The sequence below is a fragment of the Vipera berus genome, assembly GCF_964194415.1.
Source record: "Vipera berus genome assembly, chromosome: 2".
Classification (NCBI taxonomy): domain Eukaryota; kingdom Metazoa; phylum Chordata; class Lepidosauria; order Squamata; family Viperidae; genus Vipera; species Vipera berus.
The window spans coordinates 120,349,814-120,371,855 of NC_138203.1; the positions used below are offsets into that span (position 1 = coordinate 120,349,814).

Below are 22,042 nucleotides of genomic sequence, written 5' to 3' on the forward strand. Positions count from 1 at the left end.
GCCTGACTATTAATTCTGATTACTCTGCCTGTTTCTAAAGGTCACAGAGCAGAAAAAGGAAGCTTGATCAGTGCTAATACTCTCCTTATGGCGCCTTTCAGAAATTCAGCATTTCCCTTTCCTCCAAATATATCTGCCGATGGAGAATACACCCATCTTGGAAATGCCCACCCTCAGCCCTATTGCCCAGGGCACCAGTAAATTCTCTGTCCCTGACCCACCTCTCCTTCAAGCACTAAACTATAAATAATTACAGCAATATAAAGCACTATTAAGTTCTCAAGAAGAGGAGGTGAAGCACACATTGGGCAAAAATTCTGAAGAGGGTTCAAGGTTAGGCTCAGTGCTAGGGATTATTAGGAATGGTCTTGAAAATAAATTTCCCAATTTTAAAATCTTTATTCAAATCTGGAAACAAGCTTAAGTACTCGAAGTGTATTAGCTTAAGTACTCAAAATATATTTCTGGGCTCAAAATTCTTTTTTTATAGTGTTTCTCACACAAAACCCTCAGTTCTTGTTTTTTTTACCACTTTTTTTTCTTCTCTCAGAAATATATTGAATTAGTTCCATAATACTTTTTGGCTGGTGGTGCTAGAAGCCGTTTATCTTGAAGCCATCCCCTCTGTATGTGTATGAGAGAGAGAGTGTGAATGTGTGTTTTTGTGTGAGTTGTGAATGTGAGTTTGTGAGTTTGTACACACACACACACACACACACACACACACACACACAGAGGCCTTTTCCCTGAAGTCCAGTTGATCTATCTCCAGCAAATAAGCAAAAAAAAATCTGCTTCTTTGAAATCTGCCATCTACTAATATCTACCTACCGGTATATTGTGTAGTTATTACAAGTGTAGGAAGACAGCACACACAAATACAGACCCTGAGAAAGAAATATTTGGGGGGATATTAAAAAGCAGAATATTATATTTCCCAGAGGAAGACAGTAATGGAGAAAGAAAATCTTAAAAGACAGAAACCAGCCCCCAGAAACCAGCCCCAGCCCCTCTCCCCCAGGCAGAGGCCAGCTCTGTAGAAATGCAAATTTGATCATCCTATTCAGAAAGGTTGGGGGCAGGAAGGCTGGAGCTGAGGGGATTAGAAAAACAAAGAGTCCAAGGACAGGAAACATGACTTTTAGGACATAATAGGATTAACTGCCACCACCATCAAAATACCAAAAGGACATGCTCAAAAGCTCAGGTCAACGTTCATGCCACAGGAACAGGAAACAACCTCAAAAACAAAAGCCCAAGAAGGTATAAAAACCCACAAATCCTGGCTATATGTGGTCAGCTGCTCCAGAGCTACATGTCTTGTGGCTCTGCTCTTCAATAAACCACAACCTTCTTTCTAAAGCAGTCTCCATTTTGTTTATTCTCCACTTGGATTGGACCCTGATGAAGATTTTTCAGTAGCTGGGATTTTTTGTGATAGGTACAACCACATGTCTTCAAAGGGCAATTGCTACCTATTACTCAGCTGTACACACTGTGTTTATTTATGGTCATGGCTTCTCTTCTTCTTTTTCCTCCTCCTCCTCCTCCCCCCTCCTCCTCCTCCTCCTTCTTCTGTAGAAGTTTTCTCCTCCAGTTCAATATTTTTTTTTATCCTCTGCTTCTGTGAAAGTGCACCAAGAAAGACTAATAATGGTATGGCTGTTTGTCATTCTGTGTTACCAAAAGTACACATCAAGAACAATCTTTTTTAAAAAAAATGATTGGCACAAATCTTTTCCTTTACAGAAAGCTCAGAGTTGTTACATTTCTCTTCTTTTTTTTCTGCTGTATTTTTTTCACTTTGTAAGCACTTTTTATGTGTAGTACATATTTGCCTTATAATTACCTTTATATTTTGCTTTTTCCCCCTTTTAAGTTTTTTTTACAACAATAAGAATAAATTTTTAAAAAGGAGAGCTGAGAGTCCACTTTGCTGTTAATGATATTAAAAGAGGTGCAGCTGCCCCACCCCATTTCCAGGGAATCAGCCATCAAAACAGCCAGCAGTTAAGAAATCCTGTCTGGGAAAACAAACAAATATTTTATTGCAAGTAGAAGTGAAGTTCATCTTCCTGTGTGCTCTGTAGACAGGGACAAGATCTGTATGGAAAATCTTGATGACCAGTTGTGAAAAACAGTCGTGGAAAGGCAATAGTGGAAAACAAAATAAAACACATACTCTCTCTCTCTCTCTCTCTCTCTCTCTCTCTCTCTCTCTCTCTCTCTCTCTCTCTCTCTCTCTCTCTCACACACACACACACACACACACACACACACACACACACACACACTTTAGTGCAGTCCAGTGGTTGTCTGGATTTTTACAGCCTGTTAACCTTTTAGAGATTACAGCTGGAGATCTGCAAGAGCTAAGCATAAGAAAGTCATAATCAGCCGACTACCCCACCCGCCTGTTGAAGAATAAAACAGTTTGTAAAAATGGAATATGAATAGAAAATGACATCAGAAGAATTGAATGGGTTGTGGACAATAATATGCCTTCTTCATGAATGATTCATGTAAATTGATCCCAGGGGGACCTGGCATTGTTTAATTCATCTATCACAACATCCATTTACCTGAAGGTTTCCTAATTTGAGATCTCGCTCTTAATGATCTTATAGTAGTTTTTTCCTGCATTCTTTTCCATTCAAATTAAATTATATTTTGTATGAACAACATGATTCAACTAAACAAAGATTGGGTTGTACCTTTTGAGTCTAGATCTGAATCCTCATTCTCTGGGAACTTTCACACAATGATCATTTCCATTCCAAATTTTCAGAATCAAAGCTAACCTATCTCCAAAGGATTGACAAACTGGCAGCCATTCCCATGACTGACACCTCCACCCACATCCATGGTTGGCAGATGAAGCTGTGGGAAAAAGACAGAAAGCAGGTCTGGTCCCAGCACCAGACTCTTGGAATAGCAGCTGAATTTTCCTGCCCTCTCTTCCCAAGAAATTTATTTATTTATTTATTTTAATCCCATTTATATCCCGCCCTTCTCCGAAGACTCAGGGCGGCTTACAATCTAAGCACAAATCAATGTGCTTAGCAATAGCCTTCATTCTATGTATATACCTGCTTATTAGGGCTTTCGGGGGGCCCCAAGCAGCATTATTACAAAGTCAGCTTATTGCCCCCAACAATCTGGGTCCTCATTTTACCTACCTCGGAAGGATGGAAGGCTGAGTCAACCTTGAGCCTGGTGGGACTCGAACCTGCACTAATTGCAGGCAGCTGGTGTTACTTAAGGAGGCATTAGCCCACTGCTCCACCAAGGCTCCTCTACAGCTTTGTACCATGGTGTCAACACTATGAGACAGCTGTAATGAGACTGTACCAGTTCCTCATGAGGACATGTCCACACCTGTCCAGCAGTCTTCCAGAGGATCACTGACATTCACCTTGTTGGTGTGTATCGGTCTTCTGGAAGACTGCTGGACACAATATAACATGGTCCCTCACAGTTTCAGTACTCCAGAGTCAAAGCTTAAAAGGTTCATGATGGTCTTGGAAATGTATATTTGAAATACATATTTAGATAGCATGTACTTAAAGTACCATCCTGGAGGGGCAATGGAGATGTGCAAAAAGCCAACCTCTCAGCTCCACTTTTTATATCCTTGGTCAGATCCACTGGGCAGAGAACAATCTGGAGGAATGCCAAGCCTGCTTTTTTAAAGAGGTAACTGGACTTCCTTATTTTTTTCTTTGAAGATGTTTTGCTTCTCACCCAAGAAGCTTCTGCACCTCTGACTGGATGGTAGGGAATGGAAGGACTTATATTCCTTGCAGACACCTGGTCATTTGCATTGTCTTACAGAGTCATTGAGGCCACTTGGGGGTTTATCTGTGTCCTCAGTGTCACCTGAGTAGTGCAAATGGGTGTGAAACCCTCTTGGAACTGTTGAAAGGACTGTGTTGTAGACTGGAGATAGATGATGTCGTATTCCCTCCCCCTCTGTTGAGAGAGGGCTGTTCAGTTTTGACATAGATGGCCTCTTTGACCCTTCTTTCAAACCAGCGGTCCTCTATGTCCAAAATGTGGACTTTGCTGTCTTCAAAAGAGTGTTGTCTTTTAAATGCAGATGGACTGTTGGATCTTGTCCTGATGTTCTCCTATGTTGTGCCATGCATTTATGAAGTGGTTGTTTTGTCTTGCCAATGTACAGATCTGCATGTGTCTCATTGCATTCTACTGCATATACCACATTGCTCAGTTTGTGTCTGGGTGTTTTATTCTTGGGATGGACAAGATCTTTGGGGTGGACAACCTTGTGCCTTAGCGTTGTCTTAGTGTTGCAAGAATATCAGAAAAGCTTAAAGGATCTTCAGCCAACACAACATACATGCACACTTTAAACCCAAGAATACACTATTGCAGAAGCTTGTCCAAGGATAAAACACCCAAAGATAAAACACTTCAAAGAAAAAACAAGAAAGTCCAGTTGCCTCTTGAAAAAGCACCTTTAGGACAACCATGACCTGGATGACTGAAAATCTCCATAAACATAAATCTGGAGAAATCTACTTTCCTGTTTGTGACCTTGGCTTCACCTTGATGGTTTGAACTCGAGTTGTACCTAAATGGGTACCCTCCTGCAACTGCAGACAAGGGAAAGCACTGTGTTTGTACCCCATCACCAGCTGAAGGGATCAGACCAGAGAGGGGCAACTATGGGCCGTTTATGACCTGTGGATTTCAACTCCCAAAATTCCTGAGCCAGCATGTTTGGCTCAGGAATTCTGGGGGTTGAAATTCACAGGCTGTAAAGGGGCCACAGAGTTGAAGTCGGGAGGTCATAGAGTTGAAGTCATAGAGTTAAAATCCATAGAATGTAAAGGAGTCACAGTTGCCCACCCTGGCTCAGACCATCTATGAGTGTGACTAAAGATATAAAAAGTTGAGCTGAAGAGGAAGACATTAACTACGAGAGAAAGGCCTTCTTTTGTTCAACAGCCACACACCTTGCACTACTGCTTCACTCCCTTCCAGGACACTGGGCACATTCCATAACAGAGTTTTACTGCCAAGGCCTCTTAAATTCCTGTGTTGGCATGTGTGGAAGAAGGTGTACTATGAGAGAAAGAAAATAAATGCTGCAAAATGTCTTTTTCAACCCATGATTCTCTACCTTCCCAGTGTGGGGAGGGCAGCCTTTAGGTCTGCAGACCACATATTTCCTCAATGAATCTGGGCAAAGCTAAGCAGGACTAGATCTAGTTAAAAATTGAGACCCAGCTTGTTGAAGTAGAATGGGAAAGAAAACCTGGAGTATCATCATAAAAAGAGTAGCTGGTTTGTCCAAGCAAAGATAGGAGTGAATTTTGAGAAGACTGGTTTGAGTGTGTGAACTCTGGCCAGATACCTGTTGGAAAAGTGCCCTTAATAAGCCTAATTTATTATATATGTTGACTTTCCCTTTCCTGGGAGTTTACTGTTATTCATGTGTATTGATTGCTGGGAATGTTGGACTTTCTTCCTGTGAATAAAAAACTTGTTTGACAACTGAGGTGACTTGTCTGTGGATCTTGGAGATAAGGTAGAGGCACAGCTTTGTGTTGGGCCAGCAAAGCTGGCATGATGTCAGAACTGAGTGAACTCTAAATGGCCTCCATTCTGGTTCAGGAACAAACGCTGCTGAGAATTGGTATAAATGACTACAGGTATTTCAGCGCTAGTGGATTTAAAGGCAAGTGGATCACAGTGGGGGAAAAATGATTTCTATATACTTTGTTTTTACAATTTGCTGGTGAAGAAGCAAGGAGATATAGAACACATTTTACTTTATACAGGAGCAGATAAGCAAATACTGCAATAGTAATGAAAATGTTTTCTGAATGTTTTGTGTTTAAGAAAAAATATATGTCAGAGATATGTGTTTTTTACTAGGGCTCATAAAGGATTGATTTATATGTTATGGAATTAAAAAGATCCTATCCAATATATAAATTCAGCTACTTTTTGAATTGCTTATAAAAGACAAGATTCTTTGCAGGGTACATTCAGGTACCCTGAACTAGATGATATAGTGCTCATGATTTGAACTTGTATAGAGTTTATTCAAAGTCTCAGATGCAAATTTTGGGTGCCTCCAGAAATGTAGTACATAATTTGCATGCTAACCTTGGAGTAGGCACTTTATGGCCCATTTTCTAACCTGTAAACCACATATTTCCTTGCTAAATTAACAGTTACCATAGTAACGTTTCAGTAGGAGTAATAGATAGCAGCCCTTATGGAAAAAACTTATGCTCCAAGAAATTACTCAGCATTTGGTGCTGTGTTTTTAAATGATACTACAACATAAGCTACACCTTAATAGAGAATGCAGGATGCAGAATTTTAGATCTACTGTGAAGAGTCCATGATCATGCTAAAGACATACTAAGCAGCTCAATTAGTTCCTGTAAAAACACAAAACAAGTGACTGGGGAAGCTACCTATTAAGTTTTCAGGATTATGACATTATTAGTGAAAGCACACAGTATACACACACATAGACATTTAATTTTAAAAATTATTGAAGTTGTGAGAACTTTTATATCAAGATACACTTTATTTCTTACACTGTCTTCATCTTCATCTTTAATAGAATCCACAATGGACTGAGAATCAGTGTCTCTTCTAGATAATTGACAATCAAATTGAAACTAAGTTAATCAAGTGAAAATAGCAAACAGAGGAAAATCTTTTACTCAAACTTCCTTAAACCCACAATTAAGTTACAACATATCAAAGGAGAAGGTCTATAAAGAAATAGAGTTAATTAAAATGGTCTCCCAATGGAACTGCATGTGCACAGGAATAAACATTATAGATGATGCTGATCTGCATGTGTAATACAATGCACAAATTAGGACTAGAACTTTCAGCACTGAGTTTGCAACTAGCATTCAATGCTCTTCTTTATTAAGCTGCCAAGTATAGACCAAGGAGAAGTCAAATATAATGTATGTGGCTGCTTATTACCTTGCCTTTCATTTTACCAGAGAAACTGCTGATGCCTGTGCATTTACCAAATGCTTTGAAATGCTGTCCTTGCTCTAAAAACTGGAATATGCATAGGATGCTTCCAAGAGCGGAACAAAAGCTTTTTCATGGCCAGCTGCAGAAAATAGAAGGGGGACTGCAAAGGGCATTTTAATAATGTTTTTATTTTTCCACATGAAGCTCTTGTGTTCCAGGCAAACTCAGCAGTTTGGCATCTTCAAGAGCTCTCTGTGTGGCCAATTTCTCATTTCCCATTGTTGTTTGTATCAAAAGGTTACTACTTAGCAGGAGAGTCAGAGAATCAAGAGGTTACTACTTAGCAGCCAGCCAAGAATACAAAAACGTCCAAATTTATGAGGCCTTAGCAGCTTCCTCAAGGAAACATCGGGAGATTATCTGGAAGGTGAAAGGGCTAACTGACATCTTCCACTGTGTTTCAGTTATGATGTCTTAATTCTGCGATATTAACTGTCTTTCTGACCAATTCATAATTTCTGACACAACAGAATTCAACATGAGTGAAATATATTCAGGACCAATTCTAGGCCAAAATTTGGAAGATAGTTGGTGGATTTTGTGAGCATATTGTGGATACTCTCCCAAAATGTCGTTCCAATCACAAAATGGCTTCCTGGAAGGATATATAACTGCTTGAAAACTTACCAGGATGGTTTCTTGAGCTCTTTCCATCACTGAAGGATATTCTGTGTTGCCTCTTGTCCAACTTCTAGACTATGGATACACGTCCAACAAAGCAGCCAGAGGCAGCCCCCATCATTTTTATCTTCATGAGGCCTATTTGGATTTCAGAGGATTCTTGGAGATGAAGATGATTATGGAAGTGGGTCCTTTGCTTTGCATTTATTAAAAATATCCATATATTTGTCCTTGACAGTGTAATACCTGACAGATTGTAATTTCTAAATGCCAGATGGGACAAGGAGTTTAATGTGTGCCAAAGGAAGTGTCCATGTCACACTGAGGTTCTGGACATCCCATTGAAGACTCCAACTCTAATAAAGAGACCCTTCCTCAACATTTACTGGTATCTGATATTTTCCAGCCCCTTCCCAAAATCACCAAAAATGCTGTTACCAAACTACTGTAGCTACAATTAGGCCAGTGGCCTTCAACCTTTCTGGCTTGGCAAAGGCAGCAGGGTGGGGGTGGGGGGGGAGAGGGAATTGTTTTACACACACATGCCGCTTTCACCAATGCAGCTTCACACTTTTCAAATCTCAAAAGCCAAAGAAAATGTGATAGCTACAATTTGTTGTGGCTGTAGAGGAGATTCAGTACCTCATAAACTGCTTGTTTTACAATTAGTAAAACACAACTGCTTATTTTAGTAAAAGAGTGATTCTTTTTTGCATGGAAGAATTTCCAGACAATTAACAGATAGTCCTTGAATTATGACCACAATTGAGACTAGAATTTCTGATGTTAAGCAAGGAGGTTGTGAAGTGAGTTGTACCCAATTTTATGGTCTTCTTTGTTCTGGTTTTTAAGAAAGTCACTGAAGTTATTAAATGAGTCATGCAGCCATTAAGTGAATCCAGCTTCTCCCATTGACTTTGCTTGCAGGAAGCCATCTGGGAAGGCGGTCTTATGACCCCGGCACACTGCAGCCCTCTTAAATGCCAGCCAGTTGTCAAGTGTCTGAATTTTGATCACGTGACTGTGTGGATGCTGCAACAGTCATAAGTGTGAGGACTGATCATAAATAACTTTTTCAGTGCTGCTGTTACTTTGATTGCTATTATTTTGATGCTAAACAAATGGTTATAAGTCAAGAATTACCAGTAAACTACAAATAGTTCTATAGATATTTTTAGTTTCCAATTTAAATGCAAACACTGTAGAAAAAAGTATTCAAAAATAAACACAGAGAACATAGAATAATAAGGTTGCAAGGGACCTTGGAGTCCCTTCTAGTCCAACCCCCTGCCTATGGCAGGAGATCCCTAGACCATGCCACACAAATGGCTGTCTTTTGTTGGAAACTACCACTGATGGAGCATCCACAACTTTTGGAGATAAGCTGTTCCACTGATTATTTGTTCTCATTGTCAAGAAATTTCTCTTTAGTTCTAGGTTGAATCTCTCTTTAATAATCTTCTAACTTTTAATATAATTTTAACTATTTAATAAAATTTAATTATTTGTCCCGCCCTCAAGTGCTTTGGAAAATAAGTTGACTCCTTCTTCTCTGGATAGCCCCTTAAGTACTGGAAGATTGTTATCATATCACCCTTAGTTCTTCTCTTTGTTGGACTAGAGTCATATCTGGTTTCCTAAATTGTTCATCACATAGAGTAGCCTTCATAACTCTTATAGTCTTTATTTCTTTTCTCTCTATTCTTTCCAGGGTGTCAACACATTTTTGGATACAGTTTTCCAAGTATGGTCTCACCAACGCAGTTTGAAGTAGAACTATTACTTCACATAATCTTGAAACTTATCCCTTTGTTGATGCAATCTAGGACTGAATTAGCCTTTTTGGCAGCTGCACCACACTGGTTCATAATTAATTGGTGGTTTAGATCTGTCTTAAATTGCTGCTATTGAGCCAGCTATTGAACCACCTATTCCATATCTGTGATTTGGTTATTCTTGCCTAAGTGTAGGACCTTACTTTTCCCACCATTGAATTGCATTTTGTTGGATAGGGCACAGTGTTCAAAGTGTCAAGGTCCTTCTGAATCCTAAGTCTATCATCTAAAAGTATTAGCTATTCCCCGCAACTTGGTGTTGTCTGCAAATGTGATGAGTTTCCTTTCTATACCCTCATCTAGATCATTTATAAAGATATTGGGGAGTACTCAGCCTAAGAAAGAACATTGGGATACCCTCCTTTCCTCTATGTAGATGTGGTTCCGTGGAGGACTACTCACTGAATGCGGTTCACCAGCCAGTTGTGAATCCATCTGATATCTCACATTGTTCTATTTTACAAGAGGCAGGCTGTGGTCTACTGTCAAATGCCTGACTGAAGTCTAAGTAAACTATGTTCACAGGATTTCCCTTATCCACTAATTTAGCACTTTGTCAAAGAAGACAGTGAGGTTTGTCTGGCATGATCTGTTTTGACTAACCCATGCTGGCTTCTATTAATTGCTTTGTTCATTTCTAGATGCTCACAAATGTGGTGCTTCATTATCTTTTACAGGATCATCTCAGATATTGATGTCAGGCTGATTGATCTGTAGTTTCCTAGATCCGCTTTCCTCCCCCCCCCACCTTTTTTTTAATAGATTGGAACCACACTAGTTCTTTTCCAGTCCTCTGGTAATCCCCCTGTGCTCCCAGGAGCTCTGAAAGTTTATGTTCAGTGATCCTAAGATCACATCTGCCAACTTCTTCAGAACTTGGGAATGTAATCCATCTGGTCCTGGCAATCTGAACTTGTCTAGAACTTGTCTAAAATGGATAAGTGTCACCATTTTCTTGCCTATTTTGACTTGCATTCCTCATCTGTCTCCTATGGTGCTGCTTTTGGTAGGCTGGACTATTTTTTCCTTTTGTATGAAGGCAGATGCAAAAAAACCAACGAGTTAAGAATTTCTCCTTTCTCCATGTTATCTCTCATCTCCTTGCCATCTTCTCCTATTATGAACTGATTGTTTCCTTAACTCTTTTCTTGTTTCCTACATGTTGAAGGAAGCTTTATTATTATTTCTGGCATTTTTGCAAGTCTTAATTCTTTCTGAGCTTTAGCTTTCCGGATTTCATCCTTGCATAATCAGGCTATTTGCTAATATTCTGTTGCTATTATATGTCCCTCTTTCCATTTTTATATGTCCTTTTTTTCCTCTCAGTTTGTTAAGGAGATCTTTTTTACAACCATGCTAACTAAATGCTGAAAAAACCATGCATGAGAAAATGTTCCAGAAATGGGTTGGGGGAAAAAAATCAAAATATCTTTGGTTTTTCCTGCCTAAATGTAAAACTTTGCTTTTCTCCACATTAAAACTCATTTTGTTGAATAGGGCCCATTGTTCCTGTTTGTCAAGATCTTTTTGAATCTTGAGCTTGTCTTCTGGGGTGTTGGCTATTCCTGCCAGTTTAGTGTCATCTGCAAATTTGATGAGTTCCCCTTCAAGATATTGAAGAGTACTGGGCCTAAGACGGAGCCTTGTGGTACCCCACAGCTTACTTCTCTCCATGTGGATGTAATACCATTGAGGACTACTCGTTCAGTATGGTTTGTCAGCCATCTACAAATCCATCACTTGGTGATGTTGTCTATTCCACCTTTTTTAGCTTACCAAGCAGTAGATTGTGGTCTACTTTGTTGAATGCCTTATTAACCCCCTTGTGTCTACACTAGCAATACTTTGAGTTTCTGAGCTGCTATGAACAATCTACTTCCTCAGTACTGGAGAGGGAGAAGGATTCAAAAAAGGCTAATTTCTGTGTCCCCTGTGATTTTCATTTCCTTAAATTAACTTCAATGTGTTCCTCAACATATGCTTGTCTATTTAAACTCAGATTTCATGCTAAATAAAATACATTACTTCATAAAGTCCTCACTCCGCCCCATTTACTTTGTTGTCTAACTTCGTGGGAAATGTGTCTCTAGCTGAAAGAACACTTAATTACTAAAACAATGGATCCCCTGGAGACTCTTCAGAACATGGTCTTCCGAGTAAAAACAAAGATTATTTCTACCTTATCATTTACTTGTCAGTACTTCAGACAAGAATTCCATTGATTTCAGGATCTTCCATTTTCCTGCCTGCGTACTCTAAACCTATCTCAATGATTTTCACAAAGTGCATTATTTGCCCAGTTTTGCTGTTCCACTTTTTATATGAGATTGACTTTTCCCCCCTAAAATGGTGGTACAACTACTGCAATTAGATATCATGGGTTGGATCTAATTTAAGTACTCTGGAGTTCTAATAATCAATATCACAGTCTTGACATTCTATCACCTGCACATACCCCATGGACACCTCTGAGTATGTTTTGAATGGCAGTTCTCCATCCTGCCTTATCATTCACCATGGCATTGTTGATTGACAGAAACCAAAATCCAAAATGTCTGAAGGACAAATTGCATATCTCTCACAATTAAACTCTCAAGGAATAAAAGGAAAGAGGGAATGAACTTTCATGAAGTTGAATTTAAATAATAGAACAACGTAAACTCAAGCCCTGTTGTTTCCAAAATAAAGGATAATCTTTTATTCCTTTGTTTTCCTCAAGACTCATTCCAACATTCCTTCAAAATCTAGTTTTTCCATTTTACCTCAGCCTAATTTCTACAAATTATTTCTCAGTACTTCATTCTTTCTCTTTTGTTCCTGCTCCTTCTTTTGCCGGTTTGAAAAACTGCTTCACTTCTGGGCAGCATCTGACAGTGGGGATAGTCAGAATACACTTTTCATGTTCTTATTTTTCTCCACAAAATAGCTCACACAGCTCAAGATGTAACCTGTTGTAACAAACACTTCTTCAATTCTGTAAATTATCCACGGATAATTAGGTTTTTTTTCCCCCCAATCACAAACTGTATGCCCTCTCCAAGAAAATGGGGCCATTTACTGTTAAAAGCTTCTAAAAATCTTGGTCCAAAGTTAATATGTCAAAAAAATCAAACAAAATAAATGAAAGGGGCATTATCTCAGGTAAAATAAGAACACAAGCATCTTGTTCTCTTTGCCATAATCCAGAATTTTGGCAGCCTTAGAAAAGATCTTCCAGTATGCCTTTGTTCCTTGATAAGATCTTATTTATTACTCCCTAAAAATGTTCAGGAAGAACATTATGGTCCTTCTGTCTTTCTGCAGAATGAGGCATTTGGGGTAAGGCTGTGCTGTGAATGATTGTCTTTGCCTTAGAAGCTGGTTAAGGAACTGTTAGAGGCAATAAATCAGAGGTTTCTGGCAGCAAATTTTTCAGTCAGATACTTTATTTATTTATGTATTTATTCGAAAAAGGTCAGATTCCCTGCTTGACCAGGAGACCCTAATAACATTTCTGACAAATGACAAATAATATTTCAGTTCAATGTTTTCTTAAAAGCCTCCAGGGATGAAGCAGCCACAATTTCTGGAGGCAAGGTGTTCCATTAATTAATTCCTCTAACTGTTAGGAAATTTCTTCTCAGTTCTAAGTTAGTTCTCTCCTTGACTAGTTTTCATCCATTTTTTCTTGTCTTGCCTTCTTCTTTGTGGCACTCCCTGAGATGTTGGAACACTGCTATCATGTCACCCCAGTCCTTCTAGACATACCCAATTCCTGCAACCATTCTTCATATATTTTAGCTTCCAGTCCTCTGATCATCTTTGTTGCTCTTCTCTACACTGTTTCTAGAGTCTCAACATCTTTTTTATATCATGTTGACCAAAACTGGATGCTATATTCCAAGTGTGGTCTAACCAAGGCATTATAAAGTGGTAGTAACACTTCATGTGATCTTGATAATGTTAATGCAACCTAGGTCAGGTTGGCTTTTTTGGCTGCTGCAGCACACTGCTGGATCATATTTAATCGATTGCCCATTAGGACACCGAGATCTCTCTAACAGTTATTGCTGTTGAGCCAGGTACCACCTATTCTATATCTGTGCATTTGGTTTTTCTTGCCTAAGTGTAAAAACATTATTACAACTACTCATTCTAATGCAACTGAAGACTTAACCCCACATACAGATAGTTCTTGACTTATGAGCACAATTGAGCACAATTATTGGTTAGCAAAACATTTGTTAAGTGAGTTTTGCCCCATTTTACGACCCTGCTTGCCAAAGTTGTTAAATGAACCACTCCGTTTGTTAACTTAGCAACACAGTTGTTAAGTGAATTGGATTTTCCCCATTGACTTTGCTTGTCAAAAGGTCGCAAAAGTTGATCACATGACACTGGGACTCTGCAATTGTCATAAATATGAGCCAAGTGCCAAGTGTCTGAATTTGTGACCACGGGAATGTTGCAACAGTCATAACTGTGAAAAATGGTATTAACTCCCTTTTTTCAGCGCCATTGTAACTTTGAACAGTCACTAAATGAATGGTTGTAAGTTGAGGACTACCTGTATTTCTCAGAAATGCATTTATGGGAAGCCCATTGTTCACAAATCATTTGATTTCTTAAAGGTGATCATAATACATGCAGATTACTGATAAAGAAGCTCAACATGGTGTCACAGTTGACTTAAAACAAAAGAATAGAGCTCAGTTAAGAAAGAAGCTGTCAAAAAGAGAGTGAATCAAGACAGAAAACACATTTCTCCAGAGAGCGTGGTGATTCTTCCAAAGGACCATGACAGAAATAGACTTTACCCTCCCAAGACCAGGCCAGACCATAATGACGTTGTCATGGTGAGTGAACAAGATCAGAGAAGCCTTTAGCAGCAAGAAGATCTTCTTTGGACAGTGAAAAGGTTTGTGAAGAATCCAAGCAATCATAGGAACATATTTTATCACTGCTATTGTTACACGAAGGAATGGCAAAGCACATTAAGATGCATATTCTAAACAGGAAACCAAAAAAAGGAGACAGTTAGGCCACTAGGCAAATGAAGTACTAATGGTGCAGGGGGGTGGGGTGGTGTGGTTAAATAACTCAGGGAAATTTTGGAGAAACGAAAATGAGTATTTGCTTTTTTGTCTTTACTCCAGTGTATGTTGGGCTGATGCCTGAGTTTAGCTGCTAGAGGCAATAAAGTCCCCTGATGGATGATTAGTTTGATTTCATTGTGGAGATATAAGTCCAGTATAATATTATTTATACATCTGTTTCATATTTGGTAGAAATCTGTCATTTTTTTCTACAAATCCTGATAATCTTTGTGCTTAACAGCTTGCTTAACAAAATCACATTGTTTCTTATAAAGTTATATTTCTCTATTTTGTTTTTCCAACATTAAAAAAAAACCTTTTCAACTAGTTTTTAGCTATAGTTGAACTGAATGATTATCAAGCATTTTTCAATGCTGATCAATAATTTGTTTAACTAATGATAGAAAGAATATAAGCCCCTTCTCGGTTTTCTGTTTTTCACTCTTATTACTGAATATATGTAGCAAATCTAACCTTGGAATATATTCAGTGTTTTGTTTAGTCACCAGACTTATTCCATAAAAAAACATCCTCCCAAAATTTTTAAAATACTAATCACATGTAAATCAGAAGTATGTAGAGTGTGTGTGTGTGTGTGTGTGTGTGTGTGTGTGTGTGTACATCTTGTAAATCTCCCACAAGTCCTGTATATTTATGTGACATATATGATATTCTTATTTGGATTAAGTGACAATTATAAAAAAGTTTAAGAAACAAGTCTTGTACTTGGAAAGAATTATTTTTAGCTATCACAAAGACAACCCATATAATACTATCTACATGCCTATCCAGATTTTCCCCACTTCTTCCAAAGTGAAATAAAGTTTCCTGCTTGTATTTCTAATATTTATTGATCTTAGGAACCATGCCATTCTTCAAGGCTCCTTCAAAAAAAGAAGAAAGAAACCAAATTTATTAAAATAATCAACACTGTCAATATTTTGCCAAGTCTTCCAAATTAAAGGAACAGTGTGAGCTCATGTGCTCCTTGCAAAATGTAACTTCAGATATGATAATTATTTTTGTGCATAAACTATTGCTACTGCTCTTTGCCTTAGCTAATTAATCAGTTCTAGTTTTGTCTGCTTGATAATTTATCATCTAATATATTTACAGAAAGGGTCTGAAATAGAGTACGTACATCAGCATTGGAAAGATATTGATTTGAGGTACCACCATTCAGTCTAGAACGTTAGTAGAATTTTATTCCATATCTAGTCAACTTATCTCAAAAAAAGATATTGTAGAGCTGCAAAAGGAAAAAAAATCAAAATAGTCAGAAAACTAGAGCATCCCTCCTACAAGATAACAGTAGGGGGGTAAGACCCAATGGATGTACAGTACAAGACTTACAATCGTTCATTTAGTGACTGTTCAAAGTTACAACGGCACTAGAAAAAGTGACTTATGAGTGTTTTTCACAGTTACAACCTTTCCAGCATCCCCATGATCAAGTGATCAGAATCCAGATGCTTGGCAACTGATTCATATTTATGGCCATTGCTTGTCCCAAGGTCATGTGATCCCCTTTGGCAGAGTCGGTGGGGAAACCAGATACACTTAACAACTGGGTTACCAACTTACCAACTACAGGGACTCACTTAACATCTGTGGCAAGAAAGGTTGTAAAATGGGGCAAAATTCACTTAACAACAGAAATTTGGGGCTCAATTGTGGTCGTAAGTCGAGGTCTACCTATATATAAAATCACGTAAGGCATGATTTTTATACAGTACATAATGGAATGCATGGACAGCAAGATATTTTCCTCTCACACAAAGGGTTAACTCCCTGGAATCATCCATTAAACTGAAATACAAGAAAATCTGGGACTGATAAAAAGAAGTGCTATATGGCTTCTTAATAAAATAAATAGGGGGTTGGAAAAGACCTGTGATCCTGAAAAGATCTGCTCTAGCTTGTTTCTCTGTAAGATGTTTTTAGCCAATCAATCAATCAATTTTCTCCCTGGCAAATAAAATGATTTTTCCAGTTAAACTGGGCTTTCAATCCATACAGGTAACACAACCTTAGCCAATAACATAAAAAAAAACCCACGCACCTCAATGTCACAGCCTTCAGAGTAAAGAACTTCACACACACACACACATAACCAAATACACACAAGCCCGTTGTTTCTAAGACATTCTAAGACATCTGTATCTAAGATATTTGACAGCTCTTGGGTCTGCACCCTATTACATCATTTGTATCCATTCCTACCATAACTGTATAGCAATGCATATGATAGAAGTGGAGACAAATGAGGTATATTCAGGTTTCATGGATATTGGGGTGGGGTGAAAACTAGATCTTGCTCTGAACTGAGATATAAATGTATACCAACAGCGATGTTGGTGGGTAGTGGGCAGAGAATCAAAGGGAAGCAAATGATAAAAGTGGTGTTGTTCCAATGTAATAATGATAATGATAATGATAACTTTATTGTCATTTTGAATGTACACCAATCGGCGTACATCAAAATGAAATTTCGTTGCATACAGCTCTCAAAGGGTCACCACCTCCGATATATACCGGTACTCCTTGTTCGTGGCCCGCTCAAATTTCACATTGTCCATTTTAGTCTCTAGGGAGTGAACGATGGCAAACAGGACAGATGGAAATGGGGCTCCATGTGGATTAGCCCTCAAATTCGCTTGTATTCCGACAACCTCGCCTTCTTTCCTTTTTCTGATCCTGACTCTGATCCACCTTTTCCTTAAAGAGGCCTTGCTTCTTTTCGCCCCTGGAGCACGCTGCTGCTGCCGCCACCAACTCCTCCAAAAGCCTCTCTCTCTTCCTCTGGGCCTGCCGACAGCCTCATACAGTTCCTTCGCTCCATAAGCTCCAGGTCCTCTCCTCCTCTGCCTCCTCTGGAAACAGCCCTGATTTGCAATACAATCCATCACTGGGCCAGCAGTCAGATCTTGCTGCTGGTAGAACAAATTCAAACAGCGCCAATGACTTTTAACGGTCTCACCAACACTCCTTTTCTGTATGTGTCAAAAGGGGAACATGAACAAAAGGGGAACACCTTCCACCCCTTTGCTTTATTTATTTTAAACAAAGCATTATTGCACAGACCTTGCTGGACATGAAATCAAAATACTATTGGTGACACCCATAATGTAGATTTCCAGTTGGATAAAAACTAACTTTCAGAACTACTTTCTAATAACTGCAATGTCTGTACATAGGAAGTGGCCTGAACCAGCTTTATTCTAAGAACGTGGTACAGATTTGACTCTTGTATCTCTTGATGCAAATGGAAACCAAACAAAGGGGAAACAGGAACAATCCTTTCATATACTTGTGCAAGTTCTTGACAGTCAGGAAAAAAAAGAAACCTATGGGATTTCTAAAGGAAATCTTGACCCTCTGGTAAAGATTATTTTAGCCTTACAAAATATTCCACCAACATTCCCAGGTTGGCTAATGCTTCTGCTTGAATCATTTCTCTTTTCCTTTAGAAATATCTTTAGGAAATATTTACACAAAAGGTATATTGTAGCCAGAAAAAAAAACCATGGCAGAATGAGTAACATGCAAGAGAAATCAAATGTGAATACATCATGGAGAAATCTCATTTGTTGCACAGCAGATTTGAATAGAAGCCTATCACTCATTTAAATACCTGTAGAGTTGAGATCAGATGTCTGCATGTTTTTGGTGTAAAACTATGAGGGGGAGGGGGAGGACACAGAAAAAGATTAACTGAAGAGTTATTAATGACCGAAGGCTTTGATGGCAGATAGCACCCTTGCCACCTTGTTTGCCCTTGTCTATGCTTTTACATACACACATAGAAATATAACAAACAGCATTAATGAATCACTCTGCCCATTTTCTTATGCTACGGTGGGTAGCTTGATTAAGGGCACATATCCTTGCACATTTCCCAGTTTGGATATGCATGGTAATCTATTAAACCATGGTCACATGACTTGACTTTATCCACTTGGTTAGTTGCCCAGGAAATGTGGACATATATGGACAAATCTGACCTCAAGAATAGCAATATCCAAAAGATGGGAGGGGGTTATATTTCTCTACCACCGAAATCAACATGGCCACTTTTGAGAAAGAAATGGTGAATATCCATTTCATCAAGAAACGGTTGTGCTCTTTTTCACAATATTTAACACTAATTCTCATGAATTACAAAGACATAGGAAAAAATCAAGTTTTTAGTGTTTAAGAACTTCTGCTGGTTTTTTGTTTTTGCATTTGCTGTGAAAGTTAAACAGCAATTGAAAATGTATGCATGTGTGTTTTTGTATGTGGCTGGGGAATTCTGGGAGTTGGCACTTTAAAACTGTCAAGATTGAGAAACACTGCTGTAGAAACAGAGATAAAATGCAATTATCACATAATTCTACAGCAAACCTGTCATCCCAAAGAAAATAAGCCTGATAAGAGCCACCATCTGAAAACATTTTACCTGCCAGAGAAATTGAGTGAAGGAACTTTTGCAGATTCAGGAATCAGGATATGATTCAGTAGTACTGCAAAAGTGATCATGTGGTGGATAAATATTTTTTTAAAAAAACCCAGCTCTGTACTAGAGAAACTTGTAACACAGTACAAGAACCCGAGGGAAAATGGGGCCCAGAATATTCAAGAACCAATAACGATGGATACTTGGGAAACAACATGGGTCAGAAATGTAAAATTTACACAGGCACAAAATTTAAGAGAGAATTTTTATAAGATGTTTTATGGATGGCATTTAGATCCTAAGAAATTGGCATCTATGTATTCAAATTATCAGCCTAAATGCTGGAGGTGTGGTTGTGATGATGCAACGTATTATCATATATGGTGGACTTGTAAAAAGGTTAAAGCTTTTTGGATTAAAATTTGGTGGAATATGCAGCAGATATTTAAGAAAAAGATAAAATTTTCTCCACAATTATTTTTGCTGGGTATTACCAGGGCTTTTTTTCTCATAGAACGCTCAGAACAGAGTTCCGGCACCTTTTTTGGATGGAACCTTGTAGGTTAGTTAGGCAAGGCAGGTTGTATGACATGTGTGAGTTCCGGCACCTTTTTCTTTTACAAAAAAAGCACTGGGTATTACTATTGACTCTACTGCCATAGAAACTAAATTGATGCTGAATTTAATAACGGCAGCAAGACTTTTGGTATCTCAATATTGGAAGAAGGAGGATTTGCCTACTATAGAAGAATGGACTTTAAAAGTTTCGAACCTGGCAGAAATGGCGAAAATCTCAGCATACTTGAAAGACCATTCGCAACAAAGATATATTTTGGAATGGAGAAGATGGATTGATTATATCCAGAATAAATATGGGACCAAAAAGTTTCATTTAGCATTTGAATGAGTATTAGATTTAGAAGATTTGTTATTATTTAGTTATTTTTAAGGAGAGTTAAAGTGCGATAGGACTTAAAGTGTTATTACAGTTAGTTTGCATATTATAGTTTAAGATTGTTAGGGTCAATACCCTGTATTTTCTCTGGGAAGTCGGGGGGGGGGGAGGGAGGGAGGGAGAGGGAGGGGGAATTGGGTGGGGGTGGGGGGATGGGTTTTTATGTTTCTTATGTTTAAAATGTATCTGTAAAACTCTTTAATTAAAAAAAATAAGAACCCGAGGGAAAATGAACTATGGTGCTAGAAAACCAGTTTGGTGAGTGCATCATCTGCCAGGACTATAAATGGGGTCTAAGAAAAGCGACAAGAAAGATTTGTCCAGCTACGATTGCTTCTCCTCTCCTAATGCATTTCTGCTTATTTACTTGAAATACCTTCTTCCCTCAGCCAAATGTCCCTGTGGTAAGGGAAATGCCTTAGCCTCTGATGGGTTTCCCCAGCCAGGGGCCTTCCAAGTAAGAGAGGTTTCAACTCAAACCACCCTCAACCCGGAAATGGTAGTTGGCTCTCAGTGGCGGACATTGGCACCTAGCACTCTGGAAATCCACAGGGAAAGTCCCTTAAATTACACTGAATCATTATTCACCATAACTGAACACAACGAGGGATTACACTGAATTTCCTGTAACAGTATAGCGCCACCATGTGGCAAACCTATGCAAGGCAAATGAAAATTACACCCTAGGGCGCTCCTGTTCATAGTTCTTCTTTAGAACCTTGCAGCCCTGGGGGTTCAAAGGTGAAAGGCTGATTTGGAGCATGAAAGGGCCCTAATGGTAACCCCTTAAAATAGCTTTGCTTTTCCAGGGAAAAAAAAAGACTGACTTGGTTTAAGATGTGACATGAGGCTGGAAACTGCAAATTTTCTCCATCTATACTTGATGTGGAAAAGTGACCTCTGGCTGTTTCTTGACCAAGAAGGAGCCGATACCACAAATGACTAACATGAATTATCCTCTTGCATATTAAAGTAGCCCCTTTTTTCTTTAAATGTTTTTTCTATCAGAGATAGGTTCCAGTCAGCTGATCCATTTCTTTCTTTCTCCACTTCTGAGCCAGTTCTGGTTATAGGCTATGGTTCTCCATAATTGGCAGATAGCATACACACACACACACACACACACACACACACACACACACACACACACACAAACACACACACACAAAAGTTCTTCTTTTTTTAGAGTCTTTCAATGGCAACACGAGGAGGAGGCATCAGGGCTGAATGCTGAGCCTAGGGTGGGTTGTTTTGTATATTAGAAGGTCACTGCCTATTTCCCAACCCAAACTTCCTTTTTATTGATGGAATTTACTTGACAATTTAACTGGGCATCTTGTTTAATATTTGTCTGTGCCCTGAGATTATGAGACAATCAGGAATTGCAAACCCATGGGGGGGGGAGAGTACATATGACCTGCCCCAGCCCTATTTTGGAATACTCAATTGGGCAGCACAAATGTTCAATTTTTATGAACCGAAAATAAAGGCTATAAAACATGTTTGTTTACCTCTTTATCACATTTCTACACTGTCCATCTCACCTAAGTGATTCGGTGTGTGTGTGTGGGGGGGGGTGTTTAGAAACTTTAATGGCGTTGAGCTTCTGTTAGATGTCCAACTTTAAGACTTGTGGACTCCAACTCCCAGAATTCCCCAGCCAGCATGGTTGCCAAGTTGGACACCCTGGCCTTCAATGATTTTAAAAAAGGGTCCCAACCCCTGGGCCACACCCACTACAGGGCTGTGGCCCATTCAGAAATGGGCTACTCAAGCGGCGGGTGTACATGCATGCACACACGTCTCCACTTATGTGAGCAGCAAATACACATGCCCACCATGTGTGCAAATGGAGTTGTGTGGGCTTATACACACATCTGCCACACACCTGCCACTCACACAGAACCATCCCCTCTCCCCCTCCCCCACCTGTCCGCCAAGCCGGAAAGGTCGGGGACCTAGATTTGTCCTAGATTAGCCTGACCAAATTGCTTTCCTCTTCTCCAGGGGATGCTCAGACACACCTCACAAACCTCCCATTGCAAAAAAAAATCTGCATCACTGATACATTTCTGCA

General features: G+C 39.0%; 1 long non-coding RNA gene across 1 annotated transcript; it reads left to right on the top strand.

Moving 5' to 3' along the window:
* The first annotated feature begins 5,538 nt into the window (after nt 1–5,538).
* Nucleotides 5,539–11,374, top strand: LOC308660869. Its single transcript, XR_014024834.1, has 3 exons — nt 5,539–5,704; nt 7,901–8,050; nt 10,995–11,374. It is a non-coding gene; the product is annotated as an uncharacterized lncRNA (long non-coding RNA).
* Nucleotides 11,375–22,042: the final 10,668 nt, after the last annotated feature.